This window comes from Gracilinanus agilis, chromosome 6, assembly GCF_016433145.1.
Source record: "Gracilinanus agilis isolate LMUSP501 chromosome 6, AgileGrace, whole genome shotgun sequence".
Taxonomy (NCBI): Eukaryota; Metazoa; Chordata; class Mammalia; order Didelphimorphia; family Didelphidae; genus Gracilinanus; species Gracilinanus agilis.
Genome location: NC_058135.1, coordinates 190,639,133 through 190,654,802, shown reverse-complemented (window position 1 = coordinate 190,654,802; position 15,670 = coordinate 190,639,133).

Genomic DNA, 15,670 nt, shown 5'->3' with positions numbered 1-15,670 from the left:
TCAATTTTGAGAGCAAAAAACAGACTTGTTTTTAAAATGAAAAAAAAATCAATAGTTTCTATAGCACTTTATAGTTTAAGAAGGGCTTACCCTATATTGTCTTATATAACCTTCACAATAATTCTGTGAGAGAGTTACAACATGTATTATTACTCCATTTACAGTTGAGGAAACAGAGAAATTGGGGATTTTTCCATGCCTAATAAATGGAGTTGGGAGGCTAACCTCATGACTCTAATTTGTACCTATTCTTTTTTTCTAGTATCTCACTGCCAGCTATTAGGGAATATAATTAGGGAACAGAAGGGGAAAAGGAGAGAAATTTGCAATTATTGTATCTTTCAATGAATATTGGGAGGACAAACCAAACATTTCCAAACATAAGAGTTTCTTCTTTCTTAGCCCATTGGTTAAGTCAAGGGCCTCATTCTCTTGGTGATTTCACTTCTAATTTTGTTTGTTATATGTCCCAAGGAAGTAGCTGGTTTGATTGTTAGATGGCATGTTTAGTCTTGATCTATTTCTTTGCCACAGCTGTAGCATTATCCACAACTGGCCAGCTGTATCACTGTTCAGGTTGGGGTGGGGAGGTACTAAAAAAGCATCCGTTATTAGCTAACAAAAACAATTCCACTACTAAGAACACTCTTCAAAGTACCTTCCCTGCCAAGAAGAGAGGCAGTGATGCCATCAGTCCTACCCAGGACAGTTGATATTATTTTCTCTTTCACAAATCCCACGACACATTTTTGGCTGTCTGCTGACTTCCCAGTAATTATAGAAATCCAGGGTTAAAAAGAAACTTGGTGATTATCATCATTTACCCTAGATATGAATTATTTTATATATTCAAATACTCAGTCTTCACTTACACATATTAAATGATAGAGAGGTATTCTTTTACAAGGAAACCAACTCCACTTTAACCTATGACATAGTACAATAGAAAGAATAAATGGATCTGGAATTATAGGGTATAATAAAAAAACAACAACAAACTAATAGCTAGCTTTAAGGTTGGAAAGGTACTTTAAATGTCATCCTAGCTGATCTTTATAATAACAACTGTATGAAGGAGATAATATTATCTCATCCCCAATTTGTAAAGCAGAAGATTGAGGGAGAAAGGTTGATTCCATGGTTAATCAGCTAAGTCCTTGCAGGATTTGAACTTGAGTCTTCTGGACTCTCAAGTATAACATTCTATACAGTGAACCACTGAGTGGTCATCCATTATTGCTTCTCCTAACATATGTAGCCCTAGAAAAGAAATCCAATCCCTCTTCTATTCAATAGTCCTTTAGTCAGTCATTCAAAAATAATCTTTATTTATTGCTTACTATTTGCTAGGTAATTTGCCAAGTGTTAAGGCAATATAATATTTAGAGATTACTACTATGATCCTCATAAATCTTTTTTAGGTTAAACATTGTTCAATCTGTCCTCATATGATATGACTTTGAGTTCCTCTACCATTCTAATGATTGACATCCTTTGGTCATACTGGCAAGTTTGTCGATATCCCTTTTAAAACTGAATGCTTTGAACAATATCGAATTTGAACAATATTTAAGATGTACTCTTACTAGTGCCCCAACTTCTTTATCTCTGTACCTACACATTCCATGGGAAAAGGATGTGGGTAATTTTCTATTTTAAAATTAAAATGAAAATATTATACTTTATGTTGATAGGGGAATCTAAAGGGAGAACTATTTTCTGCATTTTTTTTAGCACTCACAATAGGAGCCATTTTTGTACACATTTTGACTATGTGATTGGGAATGAAATTTGAATCTCCTCTCACCAGTGTTCCAGCATTCCTATTCATCTCCACCCACTCTTCATGCCCATTTTGTTCTTTTCACTTTAGCTCCTTCTTGACTCTTACTATGGTTATTAGGAGAGTGGGAGCCAGGCACAGGTGTAGTAAGGCACAATCCTGTATAAATTTGCCAGTGCTGTTTCTACTAAAGCCAGCTTTTACCTGAATTTAGGGACTTAAAGGGAGCAAAGTATATAATTTAATTCCCTTTGAGATTTGCTTAAGAGGATTTGGCAGCCTATCCTACTTTGGGAAGAAATTTGGCATGACAGTATATTGATTTTATGTACTTTCTTCCTTTCTTCCACTGAGACACATTTACCACTGAATGCTCAACATAATGGCAGTCTTTACAGCACCAGGGTGAAATTCCGGAGAAAAATGTTTTCATTTTGCAATAAAGTGGAATTATTCTCCCTAAAATATTATGGTGAACACTAAACAATTAACCCTTCTTCCAGATGGTCTGAGCCAAGGTAGAGAAAGGAAAATAAACCAGGATGTGGGCATGTATGTGCCTCAGCCTTACCAAACTCAGCGGTAAGAATCTTCCTGGGACAAAATTAAAAAATTTGATTTGGCTCAAGCATAAACAGAGGGGCCACATTTTGCCCACATAGATGCCATTTTGAAGGAAACACATTAAAGATAAAAGCCAATAAGCTTAATTAAACTGATATCAAATTTCCCTAAATAAAACAACAAAAATTCTTGCCCATAGCACCAAATGAGATTTTATTTAAACTGAAACCAGGATTACAGACAGTAAAGAGTGAGAAGATTTTTGACCTAAAGGAGAAGAGTTTGTTGCTAAACTTCCCACATCCTCCATTAGATCCTTGGCTTTCCTTTGAAACAATATACTTAAGAGAAGATCACAGCAACAAAGAAGGGATTCCATTTTGGGTAAAGAAAGACATCAGTCCGTAGTAATAGAGATAAAAACCAAAAAGAAGAGAACTTCAATAAAATATTTAAAATCAGATATAAAGGAGAAGGAATTGAGTATAAACAGGGCGATTTTGTTCATTATCTCATCCAGGTTTATATACACGTGAAAATGAATTATGTAATAGTTCATAACTTAATATGCATTCCTCTTTATTGTTTTCATTTCATATTGAAATGTTTGAGTTTCATGTTTAAGTCCTTAATGCAAAAGAAAATTTAATTTAAAAATAAAAATAAAAATGACCCACAACCTACAGGATAAAGTCATTTCAAAACTTCACTTGCTGTAACATCTTCTATGACAAATTGTCTGCCTTTCCACCTGAGTTATTTTGCTTTCCTTTCAGGAATGGTCTCAGTTATCTCTTAATATATGGCTAGTACCTCCTGAAAGGGATTTATAATAGGAATCACACTGAGGTATATCATCCATCTATGAGGTCCATTCATCAATGACTGCTCAATAACCATATCAAGATGATTTTAGATATACAACATAGAACTGAGGAGTGAGTCCTAAAATAACTTGCTTCTAGTGGTTTACCTTGCCCTATCTGACATTTTCCCTGACTTTTCAGGGGAGCAAATAGGGAGGAAGAAAGCTTACGTGGAGCATGAAATTTACCATCTCATAGAGTGACCAAACCAGTGTTGGTGGTTCAAGGGAAAACCCCGTCTGTCTTACATGGTTTGTAAATCATTTTTTTTCTGTGATGTGGTTGCTTAGAGAATTTTGATTTGCATTGATTTGGGATGGTGCCCCCAATAGGTATTAAATAAGGTAGACTCTGGGGAGTTCATTCCCTCTTTCTGATGGAGAGAAGTAGGATGGTGTAGCTATACTTGATGCCTTTTCCCATTCATTCCCCTCCTTGTCTCAGGTTTGAATGAGTAAATGAGGCACCATGATAAATTATGGGACTACAAATAGAAAAGCAGGAGTTTTGAACTGAAGGAGGTCTCATTCTAATAGGGAGGGACACCACACAGAAGCAGGGTCAGCAGTAGCAACATTGATGGAATAGCCCAGAGTTTGGGGGGGGGGAAGGCAAAGGAGATGATGAAGCTTGAAGACCTGGATGAAGAATGATCTGTTTTGGCTGGAGCAGAGAGGGAAGATAAGGCCAATTCAACTTCATTTAGGATAATTTTGATTTATAAACCTAGACCTGATTTTGATGTTGAACCATTTGACAGTGCCACATTCTTTGATGTCAACAACTTCCTTTTTCTAGGTCATTAGTAGCTGTCTTGCTGAGGAGGCAGGGAGCTACAGAACCTGCAGAGGCAGCTTCTCGTGGCGTGGGAGGCAGGTGGGTGATGCAGTGGATAGAGCACTAGGCAGTCAGGAAAACCTGAGTTCAAATCCAGAATCAGGCCCTTCCTGGCTATGTGATTTTTTGGCCAATCACTTAACCCTTTTGTCCCTCAGTTTCTTCATCTAGAAAATGATGATTATAATCGTCTCTACCTCCCAGAATTTTTGTGAGAATCAAATTAGATGATGATTATAAAGGGTTTGGGACAATGACTGGCACACAGTGAGTACTTCATAAATATTAGTTATTATTATATTCACAGTCATTGATCTTATGGGCAATAGCTGTATGGATGAGAGTTATAGCCAATTTTATGGCTCTTGGCAGGGAGATCTGGGGCTATCTCCCGGGTGCTGATGTAGAGAGGTCAAGAGGGTGGCAGAAATCTCTCTTGACTGACTCATTCCACCTTCCTCTTTCTCAGCACCTCACTGCTTTGACTTTCCTGTGGGAAATTAGAGGTGGTGATAGTAGCAAAGGTGGTGGCACTGGGTTACTCTTCTGGTTAGAGGGGAGTGGAGAGGATGGGACTCAAGAAGAGGTCTAGAGGCAAGGAGATGCCAGGGGCAGGGATATTTTATGTGGAAACAGACTAGGATGGTTAAGAGCTCCATTTTTGGCAGTGTACATGAGAGATAGTGCACTATACTTAAATTTAATTAAATTGTAATGTATCGAATATCTTTTAGTTTTTATAATAAGTATTATGGGATGATAAAAGAAAAGTATATAACCTTTGTGCTCAAGAGCAGATTCATAGTATTAGAAGAGGAAGGAGATTTAGGGACCATCTAGTATGGAGGGGTCTTAAAATGGGGTCCATTTAATTTGTTTGAAAATATTTTTAATAATTTTATTTTAAAATGTTATTTTCCTTGGTAATTCTTAGTCATATGGTTTATTTTATGCATTTTTAAAAAAAATCCTGAGACAAGATGTATAGGTTACAACAGATTGCCACTGAAGTCCATGACTATATAATATATATATGTGTGTGTGTGTGTATATATATATATATATATATATATATTTAGAGAGAGAGAGAGAGAGAGAGAGAGAGAGAGACAGACAGACAGACAGACAGACAGACACACAGACACACAGACACAGAGAGAGACAGAGAGAGAGAGAAAGAAAAGGAACTAGAATTTGTTCCCTATTTAGACAAACTTCTTTATTTTACAGGTGGGGAAATTGAAACCTGGAGGAGTTAAATGATTTATTCAAAGTCAGTTAACTACTAAGTAACAGAGATGATATTAAAAAAAACCAGATTCTCTGAAGCTTACATTCTAATATAAAAAAGGTACCAGAGTTAAGTTAAATACAAATTATATAAAAATCAAGATAATTTGTCATGAAGTTATATGGCTCATACCATGAATGTGTTGCAACCAAAGCAGTCTGGAAGGGGAGCTGGAACTTTTAGGGAGAATTTCTATACTTTGCTGAGATAGAACCAAAAATGTGAGCCCTCTCCATTTTTTTTCATAGTTTAATTTAGGCAGTGTCCTCATGATAGGTAGGGTGCCCAGAAGAAAAGTGAAAAAGTCAGTGCAACCTCAGGGTCCTTTCAAATATCTAACAGCCTTAGATGAAAGCAAAGCATTTAGATGATTGGCTCTATTGTTTACTGTGTACTGACATGTTGGAAGGTTGAATGGAAAAGTCAGTAAGTGCATTTTGTTTGCTCTTTAACTCAAACTGGCAAGTTGGATCATTCCTGCCTGATTTTTATGTCCATCATAGAAGGCTTCCGAAAGTAAATATTTAGTATTCACCGTCTTTTCTTCGGCCAGGTCAGCTATTCCTCTATTTAAGAGTCTAGCTGCTGCTTCCAGGAGGTCTGGCACTAACCCTTGTCCCTTCCATAGAAGAAGCAGTTAGCACACCTGCTACACATCTCTGTGATAAGTTCCTTGCCATTTCCATTATTTCTCCATCCAATCACCATGTACTTCTCTTCCTATCACATCATTCCTATATCCTGCTGTTTATTGAATTCAATTTAACATCATTTTAATCTTTTACTTGTAACATTTTTCTTTTCTTTGCTCCATGCACAACGGTCCTTATCTTTTTTCTTTTTAAAATTTCAAGTAATAGATATTTCCTCAATAAATCCCCAATTCTATCTGATTATTGTTCTGTACCTTCTTCCTTTTCTAGGCTATTATCAGAATTGTTTGCTACAGAAAGTTTCTTCCTTTTCTTTCATTTTTCTTTTTTTTTTTAATCAAATAACACCTGCAAAGTGTTGATATATTATTGTTAGCTTGGGTTTTTTTTTTTTCATTAGGCAGAAGAGATTTGATTATTTAGTTACCAAGGACTTTTTGTCCTTGGTAACACACAGTTGACATTCATAGTCAAATTTACAAGGAAAAAACTCAGACTCTCTAGATGCCTCCAGGTGCTGGGCAACTTGCCACTGCTTCAGCTATGTCCCCAGGTCCCAGGCCCCAAGCCCTGAGTCATTTAATCCAATCCAATTCAGATCAATTCAGCTAGTATTGGCTATGAGTCAGGGACTTTAAGTTTCTGCCTCTGACCTGGAAGAAAATGACTAGAGGACCAGATGTTTGTGATGAAGATGACAAGGCCCTAAGACCAGGATTTTAGGCCTACTGAACACGTACTCATCCTGATGCAGGCCCAAGTCAGGCTAGAGCCATCCAAGTCACAGATCTAAAGATTTCTGCGGATGGGAGGTAGAGGTGAATAAATTTCTGACATCCTAGACACAGATAAAAAACTGAAATGAAGGTGTCTTCTTTAAAGTGGAATTCCAGAGAACCAATAGAATTAGCTAATTATTTCAGGGGTTTCTGAGAATGACTGCCCTTTGTTTTCAGATTTCCTCAGCACATATTAGCCTCTCTTAGGAAATTATTCTGTATATTGAATTTGTCCTAACTGCATTTATTTCTGATCCAGTTAATCCGTCAGTCTGTAATTATTTATTAAACACCTATTGTGTGCCTGTATCAGATTTTCATAAAATCTAAGACTTAAAATTTTTTGAGAAAAATTTCAGGAAAAGAAGCTTGTTAGCTCCTCGAATCAAGAAAGTGAGCTGTTTGAAGAAAGTGCTATAAAGAAACCTATCCTGCATCAGATGATTCAGAATGAACTTTGGGATGTAATTGATTGAACTGAATGGGGTTGAACACATTTATTCTTTTTTTTATTTTTTATTTTTATTTTTTTAAAATACTTATTTTACATTTATTCTTAATGTAAACTCCTATGCCAAAGGGGACTGACCCCTAATTGGCTTTTTGTCAATGCACCTAGCAGATATTGGTTTTGCTCTCTCTCTTTTATTTCCCTCTTATCTCCAACTATTATAATTTCCTCTTAGAAAGAGGAATATTGTGTGCACCTTTAGTTAGAAGATCTTTAGAGGTATAAACTGGTTATGTCAAATGATTAATTGGGGAGAGTAGTCTCCCAAAGAATCACAGAGGGATATTGTGAAGAGTGAATCAAACTCTCTTTGTCTATCAATCAGCAACTTTTAAGTTAATCATTGCATTGCTGCTGGTACAGAAGCCCATTACATTCAATTTTACCACAGTATATCAGTCTCTGTGTACAGTGTTCTTCTGGCTCTGCTCCTTTCGCTCTGCATCAGTTCCCGGAGGTCTCTCCAGTTCACATGGAATTCCTCCAGTTTATTATTCCATTTAGCACAATAGTATTCCATCACCAACACATACCACAGTTTGTTCAGCCATTCCCCAACTGAAGGACATACCCTCCTTTTCCAGTTTGTTGCCACCACAAAAAGCGCAGCTATGAATATTTTTGTACAAGTCTGTTTATCTATGATCTCTTTGGGGTACAAACCCAACAATGGTATGGCTGGGTCAAAGGGCAGGCATTCTTTTATAGCCCTTTGAGCATGATTCCAAATTGCCAGCCAGAATGGCTGGATCAGTTCACAGCTCCACCAGCAATGCATTAATGTCCCAATTTTGCCACATCCCCTCCAACATTCATTACTCTCCCCTTCTTTCATTTTAGCCAATCTGCTAGGTGTGAGGTGATACCTCAGAGTTGTTTTGATTTGCATTTCTCTAATTATTAGAGATTTAGAACACTTTCTCATGTGCTTATTGATACTTTTGATTTCTTTACCTGAAAGTTGCCTATTCATGTCTCTTGCCCATTTATCAATTGGGGAATGGCTTGATTTTTTATATAATTGGTTTAAATTCCTTGTATATTTGAGTAATTAGACCCCTATCAGAGTTTTTTGTTATAAAGATTTTTTCCCAATTTGTTGTTTCCCTTTTGATTTTGACTACATTGTTTTTGTTTGTACAAAAGCTTTTTAGTTTAATATAATCAAAACCATTTAATTTACATTTTGTAATTTTCTCTAACTCTTGCTTGGTTTTAAAGTCTTTCCTTTCCCAGAGACCTGACAAGTATACTATTCTCTGTTCACTTAACTTATTTATAGTTTCCCTCTTTATATTCAAGTCATTCACCCATTCTGAATTTATCTTGGTGTAGGGTGTGAGATGTTGATCTAAACCTAATCTCTCCCATATTGTTTTCCAAATTTCCCAGCAGTTCTTGTCAAATAGTGGATTCATGTCCCAAAAGTTGGGCTCTTTGGGTTTATCATACACTGTCTTGCTGATGTCATTTAGCCCCAGTCTATTCCATTGATCCTCCTCTCTGTCTCTTAGCCAGTACCATATTGTTTTGATGACTGCTGCTTTATAGTATAGTTTAATATCTGGTAGTGCTAGGTCCCCTTCCTTCCCATTTTTTTTATTATTTCCCTTGATATTCTTGATCTTTTGTTATTCCAAATGAAATTTGTTATAGTTTTTTCTAATTCAATAAAGAAATTTTTTGGTAGTTTGATTGGTATGGCGCCAAATAGGTATATTAATTTGGGTAGAATGGTCATTTCTATTATGTTAGCTCGTCCTACCCATGAGCAATCAATGGCTTTCAAATTGTTTAGATCCAGTTTTATTTGTTTAGAAAGTGTTTTGTAGTTGTTTTCCTATAATTGCTGTGTTTGTTTTGGTAGATAGATTCCTAAGTATTTTATATTGTCTAGGGTGATTTTAAATGGTGTTTCTCTTTCTACCTCTTGCTGCTATAATGTGTTGGAAATGTATAGAAACGCTGATGATTTATGTGCATTTATTTTGTATCCTGCAACTTTGCTAAAGTTGTTGATTATTTCTACCAGCTTCTTAGTTGATTCTCTAGGATTTTTTAAGTAGACCATCATATCATCTGCAAAGAGTGATAGCTTAGTCTCCTCATTCCCTATTTTGATACCTTCAATTTCTTTTTCTTCTCTAATTGCTACTGCTAGTGTTTCTAGTACTATGTTGAATAATAGAGGTTATCATGGGCATCCTTGTTTTACTCCTGATCTTATTGGGAAGGCTTCTAATTTATCCCCATTACATATGATGTTTGTTGATGGTTTTAGGTATATACTGTTTATTATTTTTAGGAAAGGTCCTTCTATTCCTATACTTTTCAATGTTTTCAATAGGAATGGATGCTATATTTTGTCAAAGGCTTTTTCAGCATCTATTGAGATAATCATGTGATTTTTGTTTGTTAGACTGTTGATATGGTCAATTATGTGGATGGTTTTCCTAATGTTGAACCATCCTTGCATTCCCGGTATAAATCCCACCTGATCATGGTGGACGATCTTCTTAATTACTTGCTGGAGTCTCTTTGCTAATATTCTATTTAAGATTTTTGCATCTATGTTCATTAGGGAGATTGATCTGTAGTTTTCTTTCTCTGTTTTTGATCTCCCTGGCTTTGGAATCAGTACCATATTTGTGTCATAAAAGGAATTTGATAGGACTCCTTTGCTTATCATATCAAATATTTTGTATAGTATTGGGATTAGTTGCTCTTTGAATGTCTGATAAAATTATTTCGCCCAATTATATGGCAATAAATATAACAATTTAGGAGATATGGATGAATAGTTACAAAATATAAATTGCCTAGATTAACAGCAGAAGAAATAGAATACCTAAATAATCCCATAACAGAAAAAGAAATTGAATAAGCCATCAAAGAACTCCCTAAGAAAAAATCGCCAGGGTGGTTTGTTTTTAAACTAGTATTTCTTTAACAGACTGTTGCCTAATTTTGCCCTTTCCTTTTGCCTTCCCCTTGTACTTTCTTTGGAAATCTGGAAACTTCTATAACTGGAATATTCTATGCCAGTAACTAATTTCCTAGCTAATTAGCAGCTTCCTACTGACCTTAAGGTGAGAAGTCATTAAAATTTTCTGAGTAGAACTATATCCTTCCCTATAAAACACCTGAGCAGCTGTTATAATGGAACTTTCATGAAGCATGGAACTCAGGAGTGGAAGCCTAGAGGAGACTCTTCTTCCTGACGATGCCTGAAGACCATTATGGTCAAGGCATCCTTGTAACATTGTTGGCTGAATTATATCCCTACCCTTTCTAAACTCTGGTGCATTGTCCTAATTTATAGGCAATGGCGTTGGACCCAATGGAATGATATCATTGGTTTGGCTTCAATCTTCTCTATTGTTCCTGCCTCTCATATACTTAAGTATCTCCAATTAAGCCATGTGATCTTTCCTTTTGGGCCAAGTCTTAAAGATGACAAAAACAAAACAAAACAAAACATCTTTTCATTCAACATTGAGTGGCTCAGCATATTCCACTCATGCTCACTTATTAAGTATTTGTTCATTAAGTCATTCTGCATAACAATCACTGTGCTAGGTACAAAAATACAGAAGGAAAGATAGCTCTTGTCCTCAAAGAGGTTACCATTGTGGAGATTAAGAATTAATATTCAATAACTAAAATATCATATTTAATAATTTTGTTAATAACCAATTAACAAAGAAAACTAACTAAAAGGTACTAACCAGCCTGCTCTCAAGAGCAAAAGAGGAAATGGCGGGAGTTACAGCCAACTATAAAACAATAAATGACCACACAAATGTGGAGGCGCAGGAGAGATTAAAGGGAATTTTGGGAAATACTAAGGGACTTATGGGGAATGCAGTCCAAGATTCAAAATCTCCACATATTGGGAAATGATAGCTAAGAAGGAAGAATATGTGGGTCTTGTCACTTTTACACTTTTCATCATAACAATGGACTCTGGGAATCGTACCCCCCCCTTTTTTTTTGGAAGGGGAAGAGAGAGGAGTTGGAGAAACTTGCTACAGGGAGTAGAATCTGAACCATTCTTCTCGACCAATGTAGGACAACACATCTTCTGCATCCCCCAGTCTTAGATATCTGCCCTGAATGTTGAAAGTTTAAGGTACTTACCCAAGGTAACACCAGGGACAGTATATATCAGTGGAAGGACTTGAACATAGGTTGTGGCACTTTATCTTGTTATCTTTTTCAGAGTGGGTACTGTCCCTTTCTTTGTAATCCTCCTCCTTAGCCCAGTGCCTTACATATAGTAGTTGCTTAATAAGTATTTATTAAGTGATTATTCCTATCTGCCACTGCTTCCTTTATTCATTATAAAGAAATCAATTATTATTTAATTTAGTTCTAATCAATTCTAGTTCTACTATGGTTCTACTCCAAAAAACTGTATTGGCTTTTCACTTTGAGGTGTCAAGTAGGAAGCTGCTAATTAACTAGGAAAATAGAAATTCCTGACCTGGAATGTTCCAATTATAAACATTTTCAGATTTCCAGAGAAGGTACAGGGTGAGGTAGGGGGCAATATGAAAGGGCAAATTAATTAATTATTAAGAACTTAATTTGTACCAGGTAGTAAACTCACATTGGGGAGACGTGTATGAAGAATTAAACAATCCTAGCTCACAAATTACACTATTTTGGGGAGACCACAAGTGTATAAACATAAAGTAGATAGTTAGAAATATGTACAAAGTAGTTAAAAATAAGGCAGTTGGGACTTTAGGAAAAGATTCACAAAGCATATTTGCTGCCTCTTAAAGGAAAAGGGGCCCTGTGTAAGGTGGAAATGAGGAGAAATTATTTCAGGCATGTTGAATGGTCAGTGCAAATGTGAAGAGATTTTATATGGCTGAGTGTTATATATGAGGACTAGAAATGTGGCCAGTTTAGCTAACATTTCTTGGATTTCTGGAGAAGTAACGTTTGAGAAAGGAAACTTAAATTGGGTCCAGGTTGTGAAAGACTTTAAAAGCTCAACAGCATATTTATTATTGAAGCAATAAGGAGTCATTGGAATTTATCAAGTAAGAGATTGATATGATCAGAAGTTTGCTTTAAGGAGGATTATTTCAGCAGTTGTAGGTAGAATAGACTGGTGTGGGAGGAAACTGGAGGCCAATTAGGAGACCACTGTAATAATCAAGATGAAAGATCATGAGGGTCTGAACTCTACCTGACTGCTTTTAAACCAGTATTTGTTTTGGAACCTTCAAAGTGATTGCCTCCATTCTCTTTATAGAGTTCCCCCTATTTCATTTGCTATTTTTCTTTTTTAATTTGAGAGAAGCATAACAAACACTGAATCCTGGATTATTTAATGGAAAATAATTAAACAAAATGCTAATTCCAAAATGAAAAATTGGTCACGGCCATTACTGCAAGTATTTCAGCAGCACTTGCCTGCTCAGAAGAAAGTCATAAATAATGTCCATGGCTTTCATAGTTAATGCTTTTGTCTGTGCCCTGAACTTTTCTGTTTTAAATCTTTAATAACAGCTATACATTTTAAAACTGTTAGCTGGTTTTCAGATTCACTCTGCACCCTCGATGATTATGCTTTTTTGGCTTTATTTCTTTCTCCTCTAGTCCTTGCTATTTTTCTTTTTGAAATTAGAGAGTAAAATGCAGCACGATAAAGTAAATTTAGTTGTCAAGAGTGTCCAGAAGCACTTGCTTTCATTCCATGTAACTTCCTCTCATTCACTCCCCATGAGGGAGAAGAGGATTAGGGGCAAACCAGGATTTATTTTTATTAATGCGAGCTACCAAATCTTTAGACAGTTATTGCTTAATAGCATATGCATAATAACAAGGTGTCCCCAAAGTCTTAGTGCTGTCTTTAAGGTTTAATAGTCTGAATTCAGTAGCTTAAAACAACATGAGCTCTTTTGAGACACCCTAGTTTGATCTATAGAGTAGATGCTATTTTCAACTAGTGATATTTTGAATCAGCCATCAGCTACTGTACATTTTTTGCCCATTCATTTCTGGAGGGAGGTGAAGGTATGGAGGGAATTGCCTTAGGAGGCCATGAGGCACAATCTATTTTACCATTTTGCCCAGGGATGGCATTAGTATCATTGCCTCTTGTATACCCTGAATTTTAGACAAATCATAACCATTCCCACTGCCAACTTCAGCACCACATATTGTCTTGCACATAGTAGGTACTCAACTAGTACTTTAGGTGTTGATTAAATTGAGTTAAATTATTTCCCATATCACTCAATGAATATTATCATTATAAGAAAACAATGTCAAAGGAGGAATCTTCCTGTCATGTGGAATCTGCAACATGTGAATCAAGAGGGAGATTCCTTTTGGAATTCTTAGAAAACCCTGCCATGAAACTTCCATCAACTCCCAAGTCATGGTGGCAGCATCTTCAGAAGAATTGTAGAAAGAGTAGAAATATCTCTGGCTTTAGATTCAGAAGAGCTGGGTTCAGGTATTGGCTCTGCTCCTTTCCACTTGTTCATGTCTGGTCAAATAATTTTCCCTCTTTGAGTCCATTTCCTTCTTTGTAAATCAAAAGTGTTGAACTTCTTGACATGGTTTCCTAATCCATTCCTTTGTCCCAGGTGGATTTCTACCTAAGTAATCCTAAAAGCAACTGCATCCATACTCTTTGCTAAGATTTTTTGGCGATGGCCTTTATATTATATTTTAATCAGCTTTTAAAATGACAAAATTGGCAAAAAACTGGAAAACGAGAGTCTGCCATTCAATTGGGGAATGGCTGAACAAATTGTGGTGTATGCTGGTGATAGAATACTACTGTGCTCAAAGGAATAAATAAACTGGAGGAATTCCATGTGGACTGGAAAGACTCCAAGAATTGAAGCAGAGAGAAAGGAGAAGAACCAGGAGAACATTGTACACAGAGGCTGATAAACTGTGATAAAATCGAATGTAATGCACTTCTGTACTAACAACAATGCAATGACCCAGGACAATTCTGAGGTATTTATGGAAAACCTGCATTCAGAGGAAGAACTACAGGAGTGGAAACACAGAAGAAAAGCAACTTCTTGAACACATGGGTTGATGCAGACATGATTGGGGATTGTTATAAAGAAGTGAGTAATCTGAGTGGGTCTAGAGGCAATTTGGGTGTGAGGAAGGATAAAGGGGATATTAGGTGGTTATAAGGTGATTGGAGGAGGAAAGAAGACACGGGAAGGTATATAGGAGAAAAAGGAAATGGGGTATGTAGGAGAGGCAGCTCAAACAGGTTTATTCCCAGAGGCTCGAGACAAAGGATACAGGGAGGAAATTAGGGCCAGTAAGAAATATTTAGGTTTTGGCTCAAGGGTTTCTCTTGTTAGTTTCTAAAATGTCTTGAGGGAGGAGTCAAGGGAGCCCCTTCCTGCCAGTCAAACTAATGGCTGGAGGAAGTCTTGGGTAGGTATTTCCTGCCAAGATGCCCCCAGTTCTCTCAAGAAATAAAAAGAAAATGATTCCTTCCCTCTTTAGCCCTTGCCTGAATTTTTGATACAATGATTCCCCAGAGGCTTTGAGTAGGTAACGAGGGGATTTATTAATCTCAGGTTAGTCAGAGGGAAAGAGGTTCAGGGTTTTCTACCTGCTGCTAGGGAGAGGGGTGATGGTGGGGGATGGGTCACAGAGAGGTTTAGACAGAGAGAGGCAGGGTCCCCCACTCAGGAGATTTGACTGCCTTTTAAGTAAAGTCCTTATTAAATCATTAAAACTAGGGGTAACTTATTTGATGATACTCTACTTGTCTATAGAAACTAAAACCCACAATGTTCAATCACTAAGCACTCCCTTCCACCCAGGACCCAAAGGAAATTCAGGGGAAGGGAAGGGAATGTAGATGGAGAGATCAGGGAGAGATCCAGAGAAATGGGATAGGTTTAAGTTTCCCCAAGACAAATAAGCACAGGCCAAGGCCGAAGCAAATCCAAGCCTAAAGGACAATGCAAAAGCCCCCAGCCATAGTGAAAGCCAGAAGGCAAAAGCCTCCTCAGTTGGAACTTCACCTCTATTTATAGCTTTAAGTCCTAACTGACTTTCTGAAGATTCTAAGATGTTTAACTGACTTTTTGTGACTGTTAGAAATTATAGAAGCAAAAAGTTTCTGTTAGCCACCTTGCATTACAGGATGTAGACTCTAAACAACCACCCTTGTGCAACTATCAATAATATGGAAATAGGTCTTGATAGATGACACATGTTAAAACCAGTAGAAATGTGTTTCAGCTATGGGGGGGAATGGGGGAGTGAAGGGGAAAGTAAAAAATGAATCATGTAACCATGGAAAATTTTTCTAAAAAATAAAAAAATATAAAATATACCATAATTAGAATGTGGATATGGACACCTTCTAGACAGT